Raw genomic sequence first — 23,197 nt, 5'->3', positions numbered from 1 at the left:
GAGACGCACATTGGTTAGGAGGTAGGCACCTTCATGTGTAGGTCCCTGCCTGTTCTAGAGTCAGGAGACACCGGGGGCAGGTAGTAAGATCAGCAGTACCAACCACTCTTCCTCCAGAAGGCACTGGAGATGTCCAGCCGCAGCCTGGCCTTGGGCAGCACGAATAGCTTTTCTTGAATGCTAAGACTGCACTTTCGGGCCTCCGAACGAGTGGCACAGAACCCTCCAGAAGACGTCACTGGGTCAGTGGTGCAGAGATAGCACCATCTGACCTCTGTGGGAATCACGCGCAGAAGTCTGGTTTGAGACCTCCTATGTCAAAACATGCCTGAACTGGGTCTTTGCCTTCAAGAAGACACTTTTGTTCAATTTTGTGTTTATATAAGGTCTTCAAACAGTTCATGAAAAATACCTATTGTGAAAAATGGGCCAGAAGGTGGCATAGCAGATAAGACCCTGGATCCCACATGGCTGACTGCACAACTTGTGCCTGGACCTGGCACCTTGAAAAACACTCTGGGCACCCTTCTACCAACACCCCCAAAAATCTATGGATGGATTTTAATTTTTTTTTGCACCCAAATATAGCACTTAAATTCTACTTTTTTCTGTGGACTTTTTGAAATGACTCTCAGAAGCGAATGATGGCAAAAGGCTCTTTTACCAGCTGACTGGGATCTGGTGAGCAGAAGGTGAATCCAGAGTGTGGTCTGTAGTGGGATGCACTGAAGTACATTAGGAATACCAATGTTTCATACCTGGAGAGGTATTTTAACTGTCAAATTTCATTTCATTTTCTTAACTCAATAGTTACATTCTTATGTAAGGACCACAACAGTAATATTGACTGCTCTGTATATTCTCACCCAGAATTCCATTTCTTCATGTATGTACATGTATGTTTGCATAATGTGATGTAAACAGCAATGCTTTATATTTAATGTATTTGCTACGACAAAATGCTTGTTCTCAGAGCCTTTATTTATTTACACTTACAGTTCCAAATCACGATGCGTTTGCACATATGGACCTGTGGTGATTGTGGTGTAGCTAGTGATGATTTATACAGGCTGGAAAATGACACAATTAATTAAAAGATCACTTTTGGAAAATATATGTATTCCATGAATGACAGAGACAAAGAGACAGAGACCAGGAAGTTCTCCAGGCATGAACTGACAAGCTTTCCTTAAGAGTCAGCCTTATAGTGAACAGTGGCACCACTGTCTACCCCTCAAAAGGTAGTTTTATGCATTTGTTTGTTTATTTATTTTAGGTATTAACAGGTATTTTTAATGCATTTTTTAATTTCAAGGAAAACAGTTTAAGTTTTAGTAGATCCAAATAAAAAAATGTTAAGAGAAATTTCCTTAAAACTTCAAGTCAGGAAAAAAGTTAGGATTCAGTTCCAATAGTAGGTAGATGAACCTATCAGCAGTTCAAGAGAAGACAAAAATCTTTAATATGGAAACCAAAGCTTCGAAGAAAATCAGTAATGTTTTAGTCTAAAGTAAAAAAAAATAAAATTCTATTTCACCAGTTTAGTCTCATGTAATTAATCTCTCTTCTATTAAATTTGCAGTGTTACTGTGGTTCGATCTCTCTATTTGAACTCTGAAAGTTAACATTCAACCCTGGACTTGTCCCTACCATTAGGCTGGCCATTCTCATGGTTGTTTTTTGTACTCTTATTTCTGTGTGTCCGAATTTAGTTTTCCTGATATAGCATTCCCTTCGGCGCTTCTTGGAGAGCTGGTCTGGTGTTGGTAAATTTTTTCAGGTTTTGTTTATCTGAGAATGTTTTTGTCTTTTTTTTCTTCTGGGTAGAGTATTCTTGGTTGAAATTGTTTTTTGCTTAACACTTCGAATATATTTTCCCATTCTTTCCTTGCTTTCATTGTTTCTGATGAAAGTCATTGTTTCCGATGAGAGGTCCAACGTTAGCCTGATGGGCTATCCTTTGAAAGTAACTTGACATTTCTCTCTTGCCAATTTTAGTATCTTGTCTCTGTCTGTGGTTTTGATCAATCTGGATATGATGCACCTTGGGGAAGATCTTCTTGGGTTGATTCTATGTGGGTTCCTTTGTATTTCTTGAGTCTACATATTTGAGTGCCTTTCTAGGTTTGGAAAGTTTTCTTCCAGGGTTTCATGGAATAGATGATCAATGTCCTTATTAGTTTCTTCACTTTCTGGGATATCAATGATCTGGATGTTTGGGCATTTGATGGTATCTAGTATTACTCGTTTGCTATTTTCATTTTTTTAAAAATTATTTTCTGAGTCTTTTTGGTGAATTTTTCTAGGTCAGAGGTTCTGTCTTCTACATCTGAGAGTTGATCTTCTACATGATCTAGTCTGCTTAACACTTATAGCCTTCATCTCTAACAATTCTGTTTGATTCTTTTTCATGATGTGTATCTCCTCTTTCAGATCATGCAAGAATGTCCTCACCTCTTGGAACTTGTTCTTTTTTCTCCTGCATTTTCTGGAATTTGTTGTCTCTTTTCTCTTGCGTTTCTGTTAGCTTTGTCATTATGAATATTTTAAATTCTTTATCAGGCATTTCCATGAGTTCCCTTATATTGACTGTAGAGGAAGAGTAGTTATTTTTTTTCCTTAAAGGAGAGATATTTTCTTGGTTTCTCATATTTCCTGTGCCTCTGTGGTGGTTTCTAGTCATCTGATGGATTGTACATTTTTTTTCCTAGCTTTTGGAGTTAAATCTGAGCATTCAGAGGAATGCAGTAGGAGGTGACCTACAATCTCTAGGGTACTATTTTTCTCTCTTTGTGCAGCTGATTCAATGGAAATTGAGGATTAATCTGACCCTGAAAGTATTCAGGTATTTGGCTACTGAGCACCTAGACCTGTCTAGAAAATTAGTGTGTGGAGGCTGAGCAAAAAAGTGAGAAAGGTAAAAAGAAAAGGAAAAGGAAAAGGAAAAACCAAAAAAAAGAGAGGAAAAAAACAATAAAAAGAAAAAATTATTTAAGCAAAAAATGAAAACTGTGTGGTGCACCAGACCACATCAATGGGGCCACTCAGAGTGCAGATATAGATGGCTGCTGATTGACTTGTCCTATGGGGGAAAGGTAAGAATTAGCAAGACTAAAGAGTGGCAAAGAGCTAAGAAGTTTAAAAAACAATAAAGAGAGAAACAGAGAGAATAAATAGGGTGCTCTAACCTGGCTCCTGGCTAGATCTGGCGGACAGGAGGGTGAAGTCTGGACAGAAGGTCTTCGGTGGTCCTAATCCTTGAATGGGGCTGCTCAGAACTGCGATACGGATGGCTGGTGCTGTGTCTGGGCAGAAGGTCTTCTGTGGTCCTAATCCATGTTTATTTATTTTTAACTTGCCAGAGGATGCATACCCACACCAGAGAAAGAGAAATATCCCTCAATGGAATGTGGTTATGTCCTAATCCTTTCCCCTCCATTTCTCCATTTTGTTGGGGTTTAGGAACACACACATGCCCCACTTCAACTGTTTTAAGCCACAGAGGACAAGATTCAAACTTCTACCAGCAATGTGGGATTCAACTCCCTTTAACCACTGGGCTACCGGGCTGGCCTAAGATAATTTTAATGTAAAATATAAAAACTAATCTTTTGCAATTTGCATGCATTGATATTTGCTAGAGCACAACCAGGAAGCCCACGAACTCAGAAATCCTGCTGATCCAGGGATTCAGTCTATGGATTCAGTAGACCCTATTACTACTCTACATGCACAGCAAAGAGAAAAGACAGTATTTTTATGAGTGGAGGAACCATTAGACACTTACCATAGGGAAAAGACTGTTTAGAAGCTAATTTCAGGAGAATAAGGTGAAAGTTATTAGTGCATTCTAACTAGTTATGTAGTTAGTGCATTCTTTTAGACACAAAAAGTAAAGAGTGAGGATGAAACTTTGAAGGATATAAACTTTAAACACTTTTTCCCAAAAGTAGAGTATTTGAAAGGGGAATAAAAGGTGAGACTCAGCTCCTCAAAGATGTGCCAACTCAGCTCGTAAGACTTCAGGGTTATGATGACTGATCTGAGGCTTAGAGAACACTTACTGGTTCTTGCTCTATGTGGAAAATTTCTCTGGAATCTCTTGAAATCTAAAAACATTTTGTGTGAAAAACAAGAGAAAATGTCAAGGTCTTACCTTGTGACTTCAGAGATATTGGTGTATACATAATATTTCATATGGAGTACTTGCTAGGTTAACTAATAGATTATTATTCAATGACTCTAATGGATAGTGAGAAAAATCGAAACCATCATAAACCAGTATGTTTGAAGATGATTCATCGTGTTTAGCTGACCTTAGCAAGACAACCGTGAGAATACTGGTGGAAATACTGTGTCTTCTCTATGTTATGTGGGGAGGGGGTGAACTGTGAGAAAAGATTCATCTTTGGCTGGAAAGGGATTCACTCTTGGCAGTGAATCAGCTTCTTAGATCAAAGGAAACTAGATCAAGCCAAGGAAAGAGAACTACATTCCCTAAAGGGTAGCTCATTGTTTTATTCACTTTAACAGGAAAGAAAGATTAAAAATATGTTAACAATCAGTAACGTGGGGTGCTGCAAACATGGATATGTATTATATTATTTGCTATACATGTTTCTATTTTCAAAATTTTGCAAATAAAAAATACATGGTTGGTTAAACAGAACCATTCTAACATGACTTATTATTTAATTCGCTGATCGTTCTTCTGCTATATTAAATGATTTTCTTTTTTAAAATAATGTCTTCTTTCACCTGCACTCTTTTTTTAAAGAACTGTTTTTATTTAAACTTATTTATCATTATTATTATTGTTCAATTTGCTACAAGGCAGGTGTGCTCGCCAGGGAAAGACACAGGTGTGGGGGGGAGTGAGAAAGCAAACCACCAAGTCTGGTACTCGAATAGCGGTCAACCATGTGGGAGTCTAGTGCCTTAACTGCTGTGCCACCTGCTGGCCCCACCACCCGCATGGTTGAGGTTCATGTTTGTGTGTAGAAAATAGTAGAATGAGCAAATACTACAAAGAGAGCCATAGGCCCTAGATAAGGGCTTAGAATCATATTTTTTTATTATATCTTCTGCCATTCAAAATCATAGCAAAACATATACACAATTTTCATTTTTCCTGTCTGATTCTTATGCTCTTCTTTTAGCATTCTATATTTAAATTGAGTTTGAAATCAGTGAGCAGTTATGGATTGTGTCCTGTAGGCTGGATGTGTGAAAGTCTTTGGGGCCAGGAAATGTGGGCTGTGGGATGGCCTAATACAGGTGGGGTACTGGAACCAGCCTGTCTCACTTTCAAGTCTAGTTCGACTCCCAACTAGCTGTGTTGTCCTTGGAAAGTTACTTCACGGTCTGTTTGTCAATTCTCACCTGTACAGTGTAGAAGCAAAAACAGGACCTACATTTCAAATTGGGAAGCTTAACTTGATGTAAAAGTAAAAGTGTAAATCCAAGGGAGCTTCAGAAAGTTCATGGAAATGCACATCATGCAAAAAAGTGTGTATGGACTTCAATTTTTTGCATCAACCTTAATTTCATTTTCCATAAAGAAAAGGGCCTGGCATACAATAAGTATTCACATTATTATGGAACAGAGACACATCTACACTTCTTATGGCTCACCATCTTTTTTTGCATATAATTAAATTATATTCTTTAAATAAACTAAAGAATCTCAGGGGTAATCTTTCCGAGATCAGCTTCCTCCAGGGACTCAGAGAGCTTAGTGATTGAAAATGGAAAAAAAAAATTAAACTTAATGAAAGGGGAGCTCAAGACCGTAAAGGAGTTAAAGACATTAAAGAACATCAAGAAATGTACTAATCTGATAGACGTCAGAAAGCATTAGCATCATGTACTAAGAAAAAGACTAAGCCAATCCAATGAATACTAATTAAGCATTTGAAAAAGTTTTCTACTCCAGAAAAGATGTCCCCAAGCAGGAACCAAGCATCATCCTTTCTCGTGTTGTTTGGAAGGAAAAATACAACAGATATTTGGAAGAAGATGAAAGGTGGGGAATAAAATATTTGAGTTGGTTTTGACGTAAAGGGACATATTGAAAAAAATAGTTTAAACTAGCGAGAATTCCCCATCCTCCATGCCCCACAACACACACAACACGATGAAGCAACCCAGTTGGATGAGATCTACCTTGGTGTAAATTACTGAATGAATAAACCCAACTTTTTCTTTTTTAACTTGCAGAGCCAATATAATCTTAAATATGTTTTGGTCCCTCTGTTCATCAAGCTTCTAATGTCCTACTGAGGATTGCAAACCCAGGTGGATGGGACGGGTAAGTCACAGAGCAGGTACCAGGCAGGAACACCCATGGGTGCACTCACTCTAGGTTGCTTGATGAACGTGGGGAGTCTCTTCCACTCTGAAAAGGGAAGCAGCTACTTCTATAGCCAATATTCAGGCCCAACGTTCCAGACAGTGGGATTTTTTTCTGTAATCTTATGACTTTAAAAGTTTATTCAAAGCAAAAACAAAAATAAGAAACACTGTTTTGCCTTAAGATTGGTTATTTTCCTTTTCTTTTTCTTCCTTTCCTTTCTTTTCTTTTCTTCTTTTCCCTCCCTCCCTTCCTTCTTTCCTTTCTTTTCCTTTAGTTCTTTATTCTCTCTCTCTTTCCTTCTTTCTCTTTCTTCTACTTTCTTTTTAAATTGCCCTCATGTAACACAACTTCACGAATATGACTTTCCATGACTTGGTACATCCCAAAGACCATCCAGTTGTATGACTTTGTAGATAGACAGGATGGTTTGCCGTTTTCTAATTATGCCCTGTCCTGTTCTCTGTCTGATCCCTTTCTCATATTATCCTAAGTACCTTTTTTGGCACTCTAAATCCCAGCTTGCACTAAAACCATGATACCTGAAACTTGATGCAATTATTCCCAGTTAGAAGCATCTTCACAGAATTTTATGTGTGTCTCTTGTGATATCTACAAATTTCTAGCATGTGCTGCAAGTATTTTCATTAGGATCATATCTCATTCATTCTTCTGGGGACAAAATAATGCTTATTTAGTGCATGCTGCTAGCAGTGAACACTGTTTTCATTTTGGTATACTTCCTTCTATTCTTTTCCATGAAAACGGAACAAAATAATCTATTAAGAGCTAAAGTATTTGAACCCATTTAGCTTTGCACTGGCAGTATGAGAAGATGCTTATTCAACTATTCTTTTAATAGCGCTAAGTATTTTGTTGTTTAATGAGCGCTAGTTTAATAGGAAAAACATGACATCTTGACTTTTCAATGTTCTTTTAAAGACTAGATATTCTATTTATTCATGTTTGTGTAAGAGCTAAGGACATTTTCAATATAGATCATTTGATAATAATATTAATGTCAATTGTGTATGCACTAAGTGTTATCTTAAGCATTTGATAAGTTTTAGTTCATTTAATCCTTAAGAAAACCCCGTGATTTATGTGCTATTACTGTCATGGTGTTACAGAAGTTGAAACTGAGATACTAAAAAGTAAAGCAATCTGTCCACAATTACAGAATTACTAAGAGGCAGAGGCAGGACTAGCCCTCCATTCCTACACTGGGCCTGAATGCCATCTCAGCATCATACTCTTAAAGCCTTTGCAGTTTTGTAGACTAAACTTTTATAGTGATGGTTTCTTGTCATATTCAGAGCACAGTAGGACTTTAAAAAGCTTGGAAGGGAGCCAGCAGGTGGTGTGGAGGTTGAAGTGGTGGACCCTTAAATGGATGACTGTGGTTCAACTCCCAGATCTGGCAGTTTAAAAATCACGCTGTGGGGAACCAGCAGTTAGCGTAATGGCTATGTCGCTGGACTCCCACGTAGTTGACCGCGGTTCGCGTCCCGGACCCGGTGGCTTAAACTTACGCCGGGCACGTGTGTGTTTGTGCCCAAGATCCCGAGAGGAGAATGGAGGAGAAGCGATTATGGCATGGCCATCCCCCCTGGGGGGTGATTTCTTGCTTTCTGTCTCTATGTCTCTCTCTGTCTGGCGAGTGCACGTGCCCTATAGCATAAACCTTTCCAATAAATAAATAAATAAATAAATAAAAATAACACTGTGCGTGCGTACCCAAGATACCAGGAAAAGGTATTGAGGGGTGATCATCTCCCCTAGTGGAGGGATTAATCATTTTCCCCCTCTCTCTGGTAAGTGCCTGCTCCTGGCAAAAACTTAAAAAATATAAAAATAAATAAGTATATAGAAAGCTCAGAAGAATAGTTCTAATATCCCTCCAATCCCCTAGAGAGGTTGAGTTTATTCAAAATGTCCATTGAAGCATATTTTTAAAAAGACACATTTTAGTTTTCAGTTTAAGAAATATTTTTCTAAAATAATTTGCACTTAGATTTTTGAAAGGTTTAGTGCACCTTGAAAGCATGTGATATTTTACTGAGCAGATGAGAGCCCAGACACCATCTAAAAAGAGAGTTATTGAGATGAATTTTACTTGAAATGAACATTATGTACATAACATGGATGAAGAAGTAGACAGCCAGGCCATATCTGAAAGCCAAGATGGCAGAGGGTTCCCATCATCCCCTCCTTATGGAATTCCTTTGTATGTATATTTCTCTACTTGCTTGGATCCTTTCAGGTTCCTGGCTCTGTATTTTCTTCTTGAAATTAAAATAAACATGTATTCTTAACAGATTTGAAAAGCACGTTTTAATGAACTATTAAAGGCATTCGGTGGAAATAAATGGTACACATTCAGTGTATACCAGTAAGGCCGGATGACCTCTGGAGGTTTCCTTATCATTTCTTTGCTCTGCACTCCAACCTGGAAGGAACAAAAGAAGCATGGTGAACTGACTCAGAAGAGCTATTCACAAGGCAACATCTGTCTCTGTAATAGTAAAACATTCCATATTTTACGCACTAACTTCTCTGATAAGCCATCTTTTCCCTCACAGCATCTCAAGTGTGTCATCTGTTATGACACGTGGGTCAGTCACCGTCTCCTTTGTATTCAATATCTCATCTTTTATTACCATATGCTCCAGGAGTGTACTCGTCTCTCTGCCCCGCCAGGACATCTTTTCCTGTCTATGTGTCTGGTATGTGACAGTCTTTTCCTTTAATGTGTTTAGGGAGGGACATCTCTTTTCAGCATGCATTCCACTTGTGACATTTTTATGTCCTTAGGGCATCCACATTTTTTCCAAGGCAGAATATTCTTATTGTGGATGTTGTTTTTAACTTTCGTCAATTCCATGTTATTTTACTGTATAATCATCGCCAGTGAACTTAGGATTTATTTTTACACGACGAATTTTGTGTTGTGACAATGGGTACAAACTTAACTTTGTCATTTTTGGTGTGCTGAAAGAGACTGACAGAAGAAATGGGGTGTCTCCCTTGTACATGCGGTAGAGAGTTTATGTTTCCAGCCACATCGAAAGGCATTTCCCCTCATTGTCACTGGACTCAGTCCCAATATCATTCTCTGGAAAACTACTATTTACTGTAAGTAATCTCATTCCAGGGAGGAAAATAAAAGGTATTTGTACACATGTGTGTGTGTGTGTGTGTGTGTGTGTGTGTATATGTGCACACATGAAAATGGGTTTGGTCAGGAAAAACTTGTTTAATGTCTACAGAGGGTAAGCATACTAATATGTGCTTGTATATATTAATTTTTATTTAATTGACAGCATAGTATAATAAATTAAAGCACAGACTCTACATCAAAATGTTCAGATTAATTTCCTAGCTCACCATTTACCAGCTGTGTGATCTTGGCGATGTCAATTAACCTCACCATCACCCAATTTCTTTATCTGAGATGTAGGTACACTGTCATTTGTGGAGGTCATTGTTGTGGAGATGAAACAAATAAAAATGAAGTATTTTGCTTTGGATGTTCATCCTCTTAGTATAGTGACTGGCCCTGGTCTAGAACCTTGAGTTACTATTACTCCTTAAAGTGCCAAAATTACACTCATTTCTAAAGTTGAAATTATTAATTTGACTCAGCAAGAGAGAGAAGGAATTTCTTTGCTATAGTATACCAATCAGTGGCAGTGATGGAGTCAGGACCAAATTCTTTGTTTTAGTCAAGATATAGATTTGAGAGTAAGAACTGAAATATCATTCTACAAGATGACATTTTATTTTATTAAGGTTTTTGCTGGGTATGTGCACTTGTCAGAGAGAAAGAGTTAGAGGGAAAGTGAGAAATCACCCACTGCCACCACCACCAGGGAAGATGGCCTTGCCACAATCCTTTCTCCATTCTCCTCCTGGGATTTTGGACATGTATGCACATACACCCAGCATTATTTTCAGGCCACCAGCTCTAGGACTTGAACCATGGTCAACCGTGTGGGAGTCCAGCACCTCAACCACTACGCCATATGCTGTCCCCAGTGGAAGACGTTTTAGACCTCATATGAAAGTCAGCTGGTTCGAGAGACCAGAGGATTTCAGGAACCCACTATTCTACCTTTTTTTCCCACCATTCAGTTGTGTGTACCTGGTATGTTGTGTGGGTTGACTTGAGATCCTAATTCCACTAAATCGCATGGCTTCCACACAGTAGAACCCTGTGTGTGCTATTGCTGCATCACTGTGGTGGGCCATTATGAAGGGTCGTCCTTGTTTATGTGATCCAAGATGACAAAGGTGAAAAGGGAGTGCATGCCTCTTCCTGTAATGTTGGGGTCTGCCCCTAGACTTGGTGCTATTTATGGAGGAAGCCGAAAGAATGAGACAAAGAGAGAGTAGAAGTGGACACAGGCAGCCTGAGCTTAGGTAGCCCAAGCAACTTGTGCCGCCCAGACAAACTGGGTGTCCTTATTTATAATACAGGGAGACATTACACATGAATATTTCATGACATTTCATAGATTTGTTGCCAGGTTATAGACAATAAGAAGCAGTTAAATCTATAAGGGCTTAGTCATACTGGACCAGGTGTATCCCTTGCTAATATTCCTATCAAGAGAAAGTCCCATTATCTTCTTTTCTAATGCAGAGAAACCTAACTGTAGGTGTGGGGAAGAAGCTAGAGATCTTCTGCATAAGGAGTGCACCACCACACCCAGAGAAGGCTAAAGAACCTTTCAGATGCACAACAGGGAGTAGGCTTTGCTAATTGGGGTCAAGATGTCTCTTGAAGTCCATCAGATGTGTCTGTTGGAACGCCCCTAGCAATTTCCACCCTTGCTCTGTCTGCAGTGAGGGTCAAGGAAAGGGCAAGTTACAAGGTTCTGCCAAGGCCCAAAATGACAGGTGGTGTTTGCTCAGAGCATGTCCCCACACCTCAGGTTCTCTCTCTGTAAACGTGTCCCCACATCGTAAGACAGTATTTCTCAAGTTTGGTTGTAAGTTAAAAATCACCAAGAGAAGTTCCAAAAAGTATTGATCTCCATTTCTTACCCCTCAGTGATTCTGACATAGCTGATCTGAAAGAAAGTCAGAGCATTTGCTTTTGAAGGATTCCTGCCCTAGGTTATGAGGATGGTTAAACACAGAACACCTGACACTGGACTGATGAAACTGAGAGCTGTTCATTAGTTACACATACTCACAGTCCTGAGGGAGGAGGCCATCATGTGCTGGGCCAGGCCATACAGGCACAGAAGGACAAAGGAACAGATTGAACAGCCAGAGGCTGGGAGGTAGGCTTTGTAACATCAAGAGGGTTGTTCTCTGATTTGTAGAGAAGATGTGACTGGCTTGTTTGAATTATTCTACAGGCTAGTAGAGAACTGAAACCTACCACCCAGGGATAAGCAGGAACTCTGCCTGGTCCTTTTGATAAGGAGAGTTACTGGGCTAAGGACCTTATCTGCAGAAATAGAATAGGGAAAGGGTCTTACATTTAGGGCACTAGAAGTCTTCCCAATTTACCAGATGCCAAAGCAGCACATAATTTTAGACCTTACCTCAAGCAGTCCCTGATGGGTTTTCCAGGTTGGCGGGTAGCTTTCCTCCACATGGTGATTCAGGGATCAAGGTTCTTTCAGTTTTGCAGACCCTCCATTCCTAAGGGCGTTGCCATTATTTACTGTTAATTGATTGAAATTAAAAAAAAAAAGAGGGACCAGCAGTTAGCGTAATGGCTATGTCACTGGACTCCCACCTAGTCGACTGCGGTTCGAGTCCCGGACCCAGTGGCTTAAAATTCACACCGGGTGCGTGTGCGTGCGTGCCCAAGATCCCGAGAGGAGAATGGAGGAGAAGGGATTGCGGTGTGGCCATTCTCCCTAGGGGTGGTTTCTTGCTTTCGCTTTCTGTCTCTCTGTCTCTCTCTGTCTGTCTGGCGAGCACACACGCCCTATAGCAAAAACCTCTCCCCCCCAAAAAAAATAGGAAAAAAAAAAAAGACAATAGAGACTAGGCACATCCATTTTTTTATTTTTTGGACATTTCATACATTGCTTTAATATTTCATTTTTTTCTTAATTTCCCTTTTTTCCTATTTATTTAGATGAGGCCATTAGACCATGAGTGCCTAAAAGTGGAAACATGGTATCTTCCACTCAGTTGTGTCTGTACACCTTCTCACAGGGCAAGTGATATATGCATTTGATATGCATACATGCACCAACAACAGAGATATTTAACTGTCAGCTTTAATAGACACAATATTTGGGATATACTTCAAGTGAAGTGAACTTTTATTTTGATTTCTCATTCTCCACTTAAGTTTCACTCAGGAGAAAATTTTTCCCTTGCCTCTAAAAAACTGAGGCAGATCATATGGCTTTTATGATCAATCCAAACAATAGAAAATCTTAAAGTCATTCTTATTTGTGAACATTCTAAACTTCTTTAAAAAAAAAAAAAAAGGCTGATAGTTAAAATAGCCAGATTCTACGTGGCCCACCATATGACTCAAGTCCAGGACCCAGCAGCTTGTAAACACACGCGGTGTGGGTGCAAGCATTCCCAAAATCCTCAAAGGAAGGATGAATGGAGGAGAAGGGATTGTGGAGTGATTGTGCCCCCACGGAGAATATTATCTCTTCTCTCTCTCTGTTTGTCTCTAGTGAATAAATGTGTTTCTAGCAAAATAAAATAAAAGATTTGAATTTCCAGTCTTTTTCAGTCTCCATTCAGATATGACACACGTTTCTTGTTTCTGAGTAATCATTTGTAACACCTGGATGCCAACCTGGGGCAAGCTAAAAGGCTAGTCGGTCTCCCCTTCCTATTTCTCTGACTAATATGCTTTTGTCTACCATTACTGTCTTTCATTTCTCATGTCTGCAAAAAACCTGGTGTTGAGAATTCATGCATTTTAAAAAATATGTATTTTATTAAACTTTATTTATGCAGTTATTTATTTTTAATTTGACCAGAGAGGAATAGAGAGAGAAAGAGAGAGAGAGAGTGAGAAAGCAAGCCACCAGGTCCGGGACTCGTGATCAGTCATGTGGGATTCCAACACCCTTAACCACCATGCCACTTGCTGGCCCCCGATTTTTTTAATAGAGTTTTACTATAGGGCGTGTGTGCTTGCCAGAGAGAGAGAGAGAGAGACACGAAGTGAGAAATCACTCCCTAAGGGGGATAGCCACGCTGCAATCCCTTCTTCTCCGTTCTCCTGTTAGGATTTTGGATGTGCACACATACATGCTCAGTGTGATTTTCAAGTGTCTGAGTCTGGGACTCAAATCCCAGTCAGCCATGTGGGAGACCAGAGACGTAACTGATATGCCATCTGCTGGTCCTGAGGATTCATGCATTTCAGTAAGGCCCTATGGGAGCCCACAAGCTGCCCGTTGTCTTCTGCGTCCCCCTGCTCAGGGCCGTGTCCAGTCAGGGATGAGCTTCTCCTCCATCATCCACTAAAACGGTTCAGCTCCTCCACAGAGAGCAGCCTTCCTCACTGCCCCGGCTGAGCCTGTGTGCTGCCCTCGAAATGCATCTTTCCCAGTGACCAGAGTGTGCCCAATCTGATCGAGCCATCTCCACCGCTTATTTACCTTTAATACTTTCTTCTCACCTATGGAATAAAGTCTCCACGTCTAGCTAGAATGGCAGGCGAGATATTTCACGACCTCCCATCTGCCTTTCTACAGACATTGACCCTTTCCTATTTTACCTCATTGAATGTTACAGTAATTTTTATACTCTTTTATTATTTAAGTCACACACACACACACACACACACATATATATATATATGTACACACACACACACACACACACACACACACATACATATATATAATGGTTTTTGCCCTAGAACATGTGCACTCACCAGAGAGAGGCAGAGAGAAACAGTGAAGGGAAAGTAAGAAATTGCCCCCCAGAGGGAATGGCCACCCTGTGATCTCTTCTCCTTCTAGGATTTTGGACATGTACACACATGTACCTTGCATGATTTTCAAGCCACTGGAATGTCAGCCAGGGTCGAACATGTCAGTCCAGCGCTTTAACTATGCCACCTGCTGGCCTCAAGTCGCTTATATTTTTATCTCACCTATATGCCCCCAGAACTATTTCCTAAACATTTCATTCCTTTTCTCAGAAAAGCATTGGGGATTTTTTGGAGAGGTTTTTGCTATAGGGCGCGTGCGCTCACCAGAAAGACAGAGCTCAGAGACAGAAAGACAGGAATCGAGAAATCACCCCCAGAGGGGCATGGCCACTCCGCAATCCCTTTACCTCCATTCTCCTCTCGGGATCTTAGGCACACACGCACACACGCCTGGCTTGAATTTAAGTCACCGGGTCCGGGACTCGAACTGCGGTTGACTCCATGGGAGTCCAGCAACATAGTCATTACTCCAACTACTGGTCCCAGTATTGCATTTCTTAAGCCTAAGAAGTTTTTTTTTCTCTTTCCTAATGCACATTCTAGAACACTTTTGTTTTTTTTTCCTTCCTTTCCTGTTTCTGAGGCATTATATTTTTTTCTGCCTTTATCATGGAATTTCTCCCATGACGTCTAAAGATCAGTGTTCCTTTGTATGTCTCATGTTTTCTTGGTCCTATATGTGATATAAGACAAGGTACACCTTGTTTTCTTTCTAACATTTTACCAGCACCCTGTGTGCTTGTTCTTTGAATCACGGCCAGAACTTCATCTCCACTTCGTTCCGGGACCAGCAGTTAGCGTGTTCCTGTACCCGGTATCTTTCTTGCCTGTGGGTGGCCAGTTCTTCCTTCCTGTCACCCTTCCTGTGGCTCCCCAAGGCAGCACCCTCCCTTTATGGGATCTTTCTACAGTGTTATTGGTACTAGTGTGTAGGCCCCACAGATCAGTTCTCTTTATCACTCAGCTAAAGATTCTCTATTAACTCTATTAAAGTTCAGAACATTATTCTATTTTCAGTTTTTCCTCTTTTTTTGTTTTGGAGAGGTTTTTGCTATAGAACACGTGCACTGGTCAGAAAGACAGAGAGAAACAGAGAGACAGAAAGCGAGAAATCACCCCCCAGAGGGGATGACCACACTGCAATCCCTTCTCCTCCATTCTCCTTTCGGGATCTTGGGCACGCACGCACACGCACCTGGCTTGAGTTTAAGCCACTGGGTCCAAGACTCGAACTGCACTCGACTACATGAGAGTCCAGTGACACAGCCATTATGCTAACTGCTGGTCCCATAGTTGCATGGTCCAAAACTCTTGCCCAACAGATGAATTGTCATAATTTCTTTTACACTAAATAAGATGTGTCATCAGGTCTGTTATTCATCAGATCAATATTTCACATTTATGTCTACACTTTGGATTTATCCTTATAATTTAAGACTGTTTTACTTGCCCTTGTGTAGTTAAGTTTCTAAACGTTTCATTTCTTCTGCTACCTCATAAAACTTCTTTTGTAGGGAACCAGCAGTTAGCGTAATAGCTATGTCGCTGGACTCCCACGTAGTCGACTGTGGTTCGCGTCCCGAACCCGGTGGCTTAAAACTCACGCCGGGCGCGTGTGCGTGCGTGCCCAAGATCCCGAGAAGAGAATGGAGGAGAAGGGATTGTGGCGTGACCATCTCCTCTGGGGGGTGATTTCTCGCTTTCTGTCTCTATGTCTCTCTGTCTGTCTGGCGCGCACACACGCCCTATAGCGAAAACCTCTCAAAAAAAAAAACTTATTTTGTATTTGGCACATCAGAAAGAGTGCATTATATTCCTCCACTCAAACAGTCAGTATCCACTTCCTTATTATCTTGGCAGTGTATTCCTAGTTTTTTTTATAACAGAGCAATATTACATTTTACTGGAGAGTAATCTACATAGGTATAATTTTCTCACATACAGTCTTCATGATTTCTATGCATGATTTTTAGGCTTTGGTTTGCCTATTAAAACATAAATGAAGTACAATTTGAGGACTCCGATTGAATAGGAAATGATTGCCTTTTTAACATTTTGAACTCAAGATACAGTACCTTCCACTATATATATTTTTTGATTCACCAATATCTGTTTCTATATTAGTTTTCTTCTTTTGTATTTATTTTTTTAGAGGTTTTTGCTATAGGGCACGTGCACTCGCCAGACAGACAGACAGAGAGAGAGAGAGACAGAAAGTGAGAAATCACCCACCAGGGGGGATGGCCACACCACAATCCCTTCTCCTCCATTCTCTTCTCTGGATCTTGGGCACACACGCACACGCGCCCAGAGTGAGTTTTACCAGGTCCAGGATGCGAACCGCGGTCGACCACGTGTGAGTCCAGCGACATAGCCATTACACTAACTGCTGGTCCCTTGTATTTTTAGTATATCCTCATTTCTCCCAGATTGCTTTTATCTAATTAATCTGTGCCCTAGAGGTCCCAAAACAAATATTATAATCTGATTTTATGTAGCATCTTACTGACTGTTGAGGTAAGGAAGATGCATGAATGAGAATCTAGGAGGAAGGGCATGTACATAAAGCAGTAATTAAACGTCTGCCTGATCTATACGGTCATGAAAGTATGTAAGTGGACAGAGGAGAAAGTGATTGAAGGAGTAAGGGCGGGAGACGAAGCAATATTCAGGCAAACAGTAAGTCACTGACTGGAGGAAGGAGGAAGAGCTTGCTGGTTGATGGAATGACATGACTGCAATGCTCAGGGGTGGGGCAAATTCTGTGCATGCTGCTCGGTGATTCGGTGTCGCTGAGGCAGGAACTGGATGGGTAGGTGCCACCAACAGCCAGGGGCGAGGGTGCAAAGGCAGATGGGAGGTCGTGAAATATCTCGCCTGCCATTCTAGCTAGACGTGGAGACTTTATTCCATAGGTGAGAAGAAAGTATTAAAGGTAAATAAGCGGTGGAGATGGCTCGATCAGATTGGGCACACTCTGGTCACTGGGAAAGATGCATTTCGAGGGCAGCACACAGGCTCAGCCGGGGCAGTGAGGAAGGCTGCTCTCTGTGGAGGAGCTGAACCGTTTTAGTGGCAGCGATGATGGAGGAGAAGCTCATCCCTGACCGGACACGGCCCTGAGCAGGGGGACGCAGAAGACAACGGGCAGCTTGTGGGCTCCAGGGATGAACCACCACTCAAGGCAGCTGACACCGGGAAGTCCATGGGGCTGGAGTAAAGTTAGAAAGTGTTAGAAGACGAGCCGAGGGAGTTGGTGGGGCTCAGATGAGGAAGAACTATAGAAAGCACTTTAAGTTTCAGAAAACCCATATTATGAGGCCTTTCCCCAAATGGATTTTTTACTGCTTCTGGGTCCCAGGGATATTACTGATTTTTCTAAGGACTACTGGCTCTTCTGCAATGGTCTATACCGCCCTCCCTCTGTCTTACTGTCGCTCTCTCTTTTCCTCTCTCCCCTTCCCTTCCTTTCTTTTTCCGTTTCTTCCTTTCCCTTTTTTTTCCCCTTCCTTCCTTCCTTCTTCCTTTTCTCTCTTTTACCTCCCACCACATTCCTGTTTTGTTTTTGGATGTTTGTTTTACAATTTATTCTAGTAAACGAACCAGCAGATGGCATAATGGCTATGTCACTGGACTCCCATGTATTCAACTGCAGTTCTAGTCCTGGACCTGGTGGCTTAAACTCACGCCGGGTGTGCGTGCGTGCGTGTCCAAGATCCTGAGAGGAGAATGGAGGAGGAGGGATTGTGGTGTGGCCATCCCCCCTGGGGGGTCATTTCTCTCTTTCTGTCTCTCTGTCTCTCTGGAGTGCGCATGTGCCCTATAGCAAAAAAATCTCTAAAAAAACGTATTCAAGTAAACAAGGTGTCTTATTCTCATTTGTACACTTTTCCTCACTTATGCCAAGAGGGGTTTTCTTAGCAGTGTCAAACCTGGGATATCCATTTTCTTAAGGACAATATATATTTTTTTTTTTCAGAGAAAGTTTTTTTTTTTTTCTCTTGCTGTAGGGCACATGCACTCTCTGGAGACACAAAGAGAGACAGAGAGAAAGTGAGAAATTATCCCTCAGTGGGGATGGCCACGCCACAATCCTCTCTCTCCCGTTCTCCTCTTGGAATTCTGGGCATGACCAGACACGGATCCTGCATCAGTTAGAAGCTGGGGGTTCGGGACTCAAACTTCAGTCAGCCATGTGGGAGTCCAGTGCTTTAGCCACTACATCACTTATTCAGTATCTTAAGTCCCATGATAACGCGACACTCAAGCATGGGCTGCAGACACAGGCAACTTCCTCATCCTGCAGTTCAGCACCCAAGTCTGCTCCCCAGCCTTTCCCTCCCTCCTTGGCTCCCTGGTGCTTTAGGGGCTGTGCTTGGTCCAGCTCTCCCTGGTGCGCAGACGGTCCTGTTTATCCACGTTGTTCGTGTAAGCTGGCTTCTCCAAGAAGCTTACCTTTCTGCTTACTCTTCCCACAAGTCAGCGTTCATCCTCGCGTGTGCCCAGGGCAGTGCACTGCTGGCTCACTGGCTTACCCTTGGTTCCTTTGCCCCCCCTTCACCTCGCGGACAGGACGAACTGTGTACACTGGGCGTGAGCACATTCTCAGTCCCCAGTCATGCGCGATTGTTCCTGGGAGCTCTCCAAGACAGGACAAGGGGGGTGCGGAACTCTGGCCTTGGGCTGGGAAGGACCGTGGGGTGCAGCGCTCCCAGGCACGTGGAGAGTGGTGCCTACCTCCGGGCTCTGTGTGCGGACTCGGAGTCGTGCTGTCACTTTTCTCAGGTGTATTTGCTTTCAGGGGTGCTTTTTCCTCTGTGGGAAAGAAGTGGCGACGTGATTGCAATCTCACCCTCCATGTACTGACTTTCTCATCTTCTAATCAAAAGATACTTCAGGAGGGACCAGCAGTTAGCGTAATGGCTATGTCGCTGGACTCCCATGCAGTCAACCGCAGTTCGTGTCCCGGATCCGGTGGCTTAAAACTCATGCCGGGCGGGTGTACGTGCATGATCCCAAGATCAAGATCCCAAGAGGAGAATGGAGGAGAAGGGATTGCGGCGTGACCATCCCCCCTGGGGGGTGATTTCTCGCTTTCTATCCCTCTGTCTCTCTCTGTCTGTCTGGCAAGTGCAAGTGCCCTATAGCGAAAACCTCTCCAAAAAAAACTCCAAAAAACAAAAAACTCATGCCGGGCGGGTGTACGTGCATGATCCCAAGATCAAGATCCCAAGAGGAGAATGGAGGAGAAGGGACTGTGGCGTGGCCATCCCTGGGAGCTTATTTCTCGCTTTCTATCCCTCTGTCTCTCTCTGTCTGTCTGGCCAAGTGCACGTGCCCTATAGAGCAAAAAAACAAAAAAAAAAAACAAACAAACAAAAAAAAAGAAAACAAACAAACAAACTAAAAAAAACTCTCAAAAAAAAAAATAGATACTTCAGGGTCCCTCTTGCTGGGAGAAAACTTTCTGGTTAGCCTAGACCTTGGCTCTCTCAGATTGCTTTGAACTGCTTCTTCCTCAAGGTTGGGGCTACCTATTTGACATTTACCCAACACGGACAGCCCTAACACATAGCCATGAATATGTGTGAGGGGACTCCAACAAGTGTGTGAAAATATGGAATTAAAGCACAAGTTCATTATAGTGCAAAACATTTTTTTTGAAATCCGAGAATAGCTTTTACATAATACACATTATCATGAACTTTTCTTCTCTTTTATTTTTGTACCCACCACAACGCCAAAGCAATGCTTTTCTAAAACTTAAGTGCTCAACAGTATATTTAAAATAAATTAACACTCTCCTCTCGGGACCTTGGGCACGCACGCACATTCGCCCGGTGTGAGTTTTAGGCCACCGAGTCCAGGACGCAAACCGTGGTCAACTATGTGGGAGTCCAGCGACATAGCCGTTACGCTAACTGCTGGTTCCCACAAAATGATTATTTTACCAGACTTTAATTTTTTTTTTCTTTTCTCTCCTTTCCCTCCTGGAACTCTTGATGGGTCATCTTTTTTAAAAAAGAATTATTATTTTATAATTTTTTATAAATTATAATTATAATTTTTTTAAAAAATTATTATTTATTGGGTTGTTGGAAAAGTCATGACACATTTTTGCACAAGAAAAAATAACATCATGACTTTTCTGGCAACCCAATAATTGTATTTATTATTATTTTATTTTAATTTGCTACAGAGCACGTGCACTCACCAGAGAGAATGAAAGAGAGAGAGTGAGAAAGCAAGCTGCCAGGTCTGAGACTCAGACCGCAGTTAGGCCATGTGGGAGGGCAGCACCTTAACCACCACACCACCCTACCAGCCCCTTTGACATGTCATCTTTTTTCTTTTTTGAAACATTTTTGCTACAGGGTGCACGCATTCTACAGAGAGAGAGAAAGAGATACAAAAAGCAAGAAATCCCCACCAAAGGTGTAATGGCCATGCCTCAATCCCTTCTCCTCCACCCTCCTCTCGGAAATTTGGGCACACATGCAGAAGTGCCTGGAGTGAGTTTTAAGCTGCCGGGTCCAGGACTTGAATTGCAGTCAACTATATAGGAGTCCAGCAACATAACCATTATGCCATCTGCTGGTCCTATTGAATCATCATCTTAATACCCAGTTTACTATGGCGTCCTTTTGGGGGGAAGTATATTCATCACTATTGACCATGTAAATCACTTCTCTTATTGACCTCTTATTCCGTTTCCTATACATTTACTTTTCTTGAAATTTCCCAGGCAGTTGCTTTTGTTCATATCCAAATAAAACAACTTATTTTGTCCTAATTTGGCCTTTCTCTGGGTTATGTTTTCTCCTCCATGCCGTTGTACTCAAAGACAGTTTGTGCAGCTCTTGTGCCTTGATTTTCTGCAAATATCAGTTGAAGAGTTATTCCACTTTAGCTCCTGTGTCATTTTTAACATCGGGACAGTATTTTTTCTTTCATGCATTGAGTGACTGTTTTACCAAGATTGATTATTAAACATTAGTTCCAGTATTTTTCTCTAACAATTCTGCAGCGAGACTCACTGAAGAAAATTTTTGTTTTACATTTTTTTGTTTTTTACTTAAGATAAACTCCTATCTTCAACTGAATTTTTGGGCTAAGATAAATATTGCCAAATTGTCTTCCAGATAGCAATATATTTATTTACTCAGGGTAAACAGAAGTGTCCACTTACAAAAGACTTTAATGTTAGACATTTATGGGACACAGAAGTGGATTATTATCCATTGATGATAATGTGTATAGTGTCCTGAACTGGACTTGCCAGAAATGTATTCATGTTGGGTAAATTCAGTTTACAAGCTAAGTCATGTATATTGATCGAATGTATAAAATAAATTTAAAAATTTTAAATGTAACACTGAGGGCCCCAGCAGATGGCCTAATGGTTACATCGTTCCACTTCCAGGTAGTTGATTGTGATTCCAGTCCCAGATCCAGCAGCTTTGAATTCACACCACATTTGTGGACCTGTGTGACCAAATCTTGAAAGGAGCCTGGAGGAGAAGGGATGGAGGCAAGGCCATCTCCCTTGGTGGGTTATTTCACACTTTCTATCTCTCCGGTGAGCACATGTCCTATAGCAAAAATCTCTCTCTCTCTCTGAAATAAATAAATAAAATGTAATACTGAAAAAAAGAAGAAGAAAAAAAAATACTACTTTTCCCTGTTTGATTTTGCTTTACTTAGAGCTTTTCCAAATTGATAGGCCTAATAGGGTTACCCTACAATTTGGTAACTGTGTATTTTCTGAAATAATAATAGAGTGAAACTTTTTTTTTTTTTTTTGGGCACACCTGACTTTTATTTGACAGCACTTCTCTCAGAAAGCAGTAGCCAGGAGAAAGGAAGAGGTCCTCCCTTAGGGGGTGGGCAGCTCATCTTGGTAAGCGGGCCCCTGCTAGGCCGGGCGTGGGACCCTTTCTGCCCGGCTGCGCAGGTCTGAGATGAGGATTGTGAGGTCGCTGTTCTTCTTCCCCTAGTCCTGCCGCTGGGCTTGGCACTTGGCCAGCTTTGTCTCTGATCTTGAGGATGTCAAGCAGCTGTAGCAGGTCAACCAGCTGGGGCTGGAACTGTCGCCGTGCCACCTCAATCTCTTTGTTCATCTCTTTAAAGATCTTATTCTCTGTCGCAGCGTTCTAGTTGGGCAGCCACCTCATCAGTCTCCAGCCTGGCCTGCATCACGTGATTCTTATAGTTGTCAATCATCCCCTGCAGTCCTTCACCGACGGCTTTAGCTGCTGGACCTCAGGGTGTGCCTGAGTGAGCTTGTCCTCCATGGGGACAAAGCTGGCCTCCAGCCTCTCCTTCTCCAGCGTAAACGCGGAACACTCGGCGGTCATGCAGTCTCCACTCGGCGGTCCCAGTCTTCTGGCATCTTTTCCTCCGAGATGTGTTGCTGGTTTATAAGGTCTGTCACTCGGTCATCCAGGACTATTATTTCCAACTCAAGGTCCCCTTTGTCTTTCACAGCTTGGCTGTAGCGGCTCCTCCATGATTCCAGAGTGGATAAAGCCTCAGCGACATGAAGATCCTGGTCGCCTCGCTCTCGGCTCAGGCTTCTGGGCTCGGATGGCCTTCTTCAAGGTCTCCTTGTCCAGGTCTCACGTCTGCTTCAGTTCCTTCAGCTGCTCCCGGATGGCCTCCACTTCCGCCTTGTGCTGGTTCCTGGGCGCTCCGGGTTCTCGATCTGCAGACGCAGGCGGCTGTTCTCAGCCTCTGCACCAAAGCTACGCCTGCAAGTGCCCACGCATGTGCTCGGCGGACTGGACAGCTCAGACCCGTCTTCGCTGGCGCCTTCTTACACCTTGTCCTTGAGGAGCACCTCACCTCCCGGTCCTTCTCCGCCAGCCACAGCAGGTTTCCTCTGCCTCTGCCAGGCGGTTCAG

At 42.0% G+C, this 23,197-nt stretch overlaps 1 pseudogene; it reads right to left on the bottom strand.

Annotated features, from left to right (window-relative positions):
- Window positions 1–22,209: 22,209 nt before the first annotated feature.
- Window positions 22,210–23,197, bottom strand: part of LOC102479942 (outer dense fiber protein 2-like) — a 1,978-nt pseudogene continuing 990 nt past the window's right edge.

This window comes from Tupaia chinensis, unplaced genomic scaffold (genome assembly GCF_000334495.1).
Source record: "Tupaia chinensis unplaced genomic scaffold, TupChi_1.0 Scaffold139422_1, whole genome shotgun sequence".
In the NCBI taxonomy this organism is placed as follows: domain Eukaryota; kingdom Metazoa; phylum Chordata; class Mammalia; order Scandentia; family Tupaiidae; genus Tupaia; species Tupaia belangeri.
Note: the sequence above shows the minus strand (reverse complement) of the source record. Positions and strands in the feature narration are given on the sequence as shown.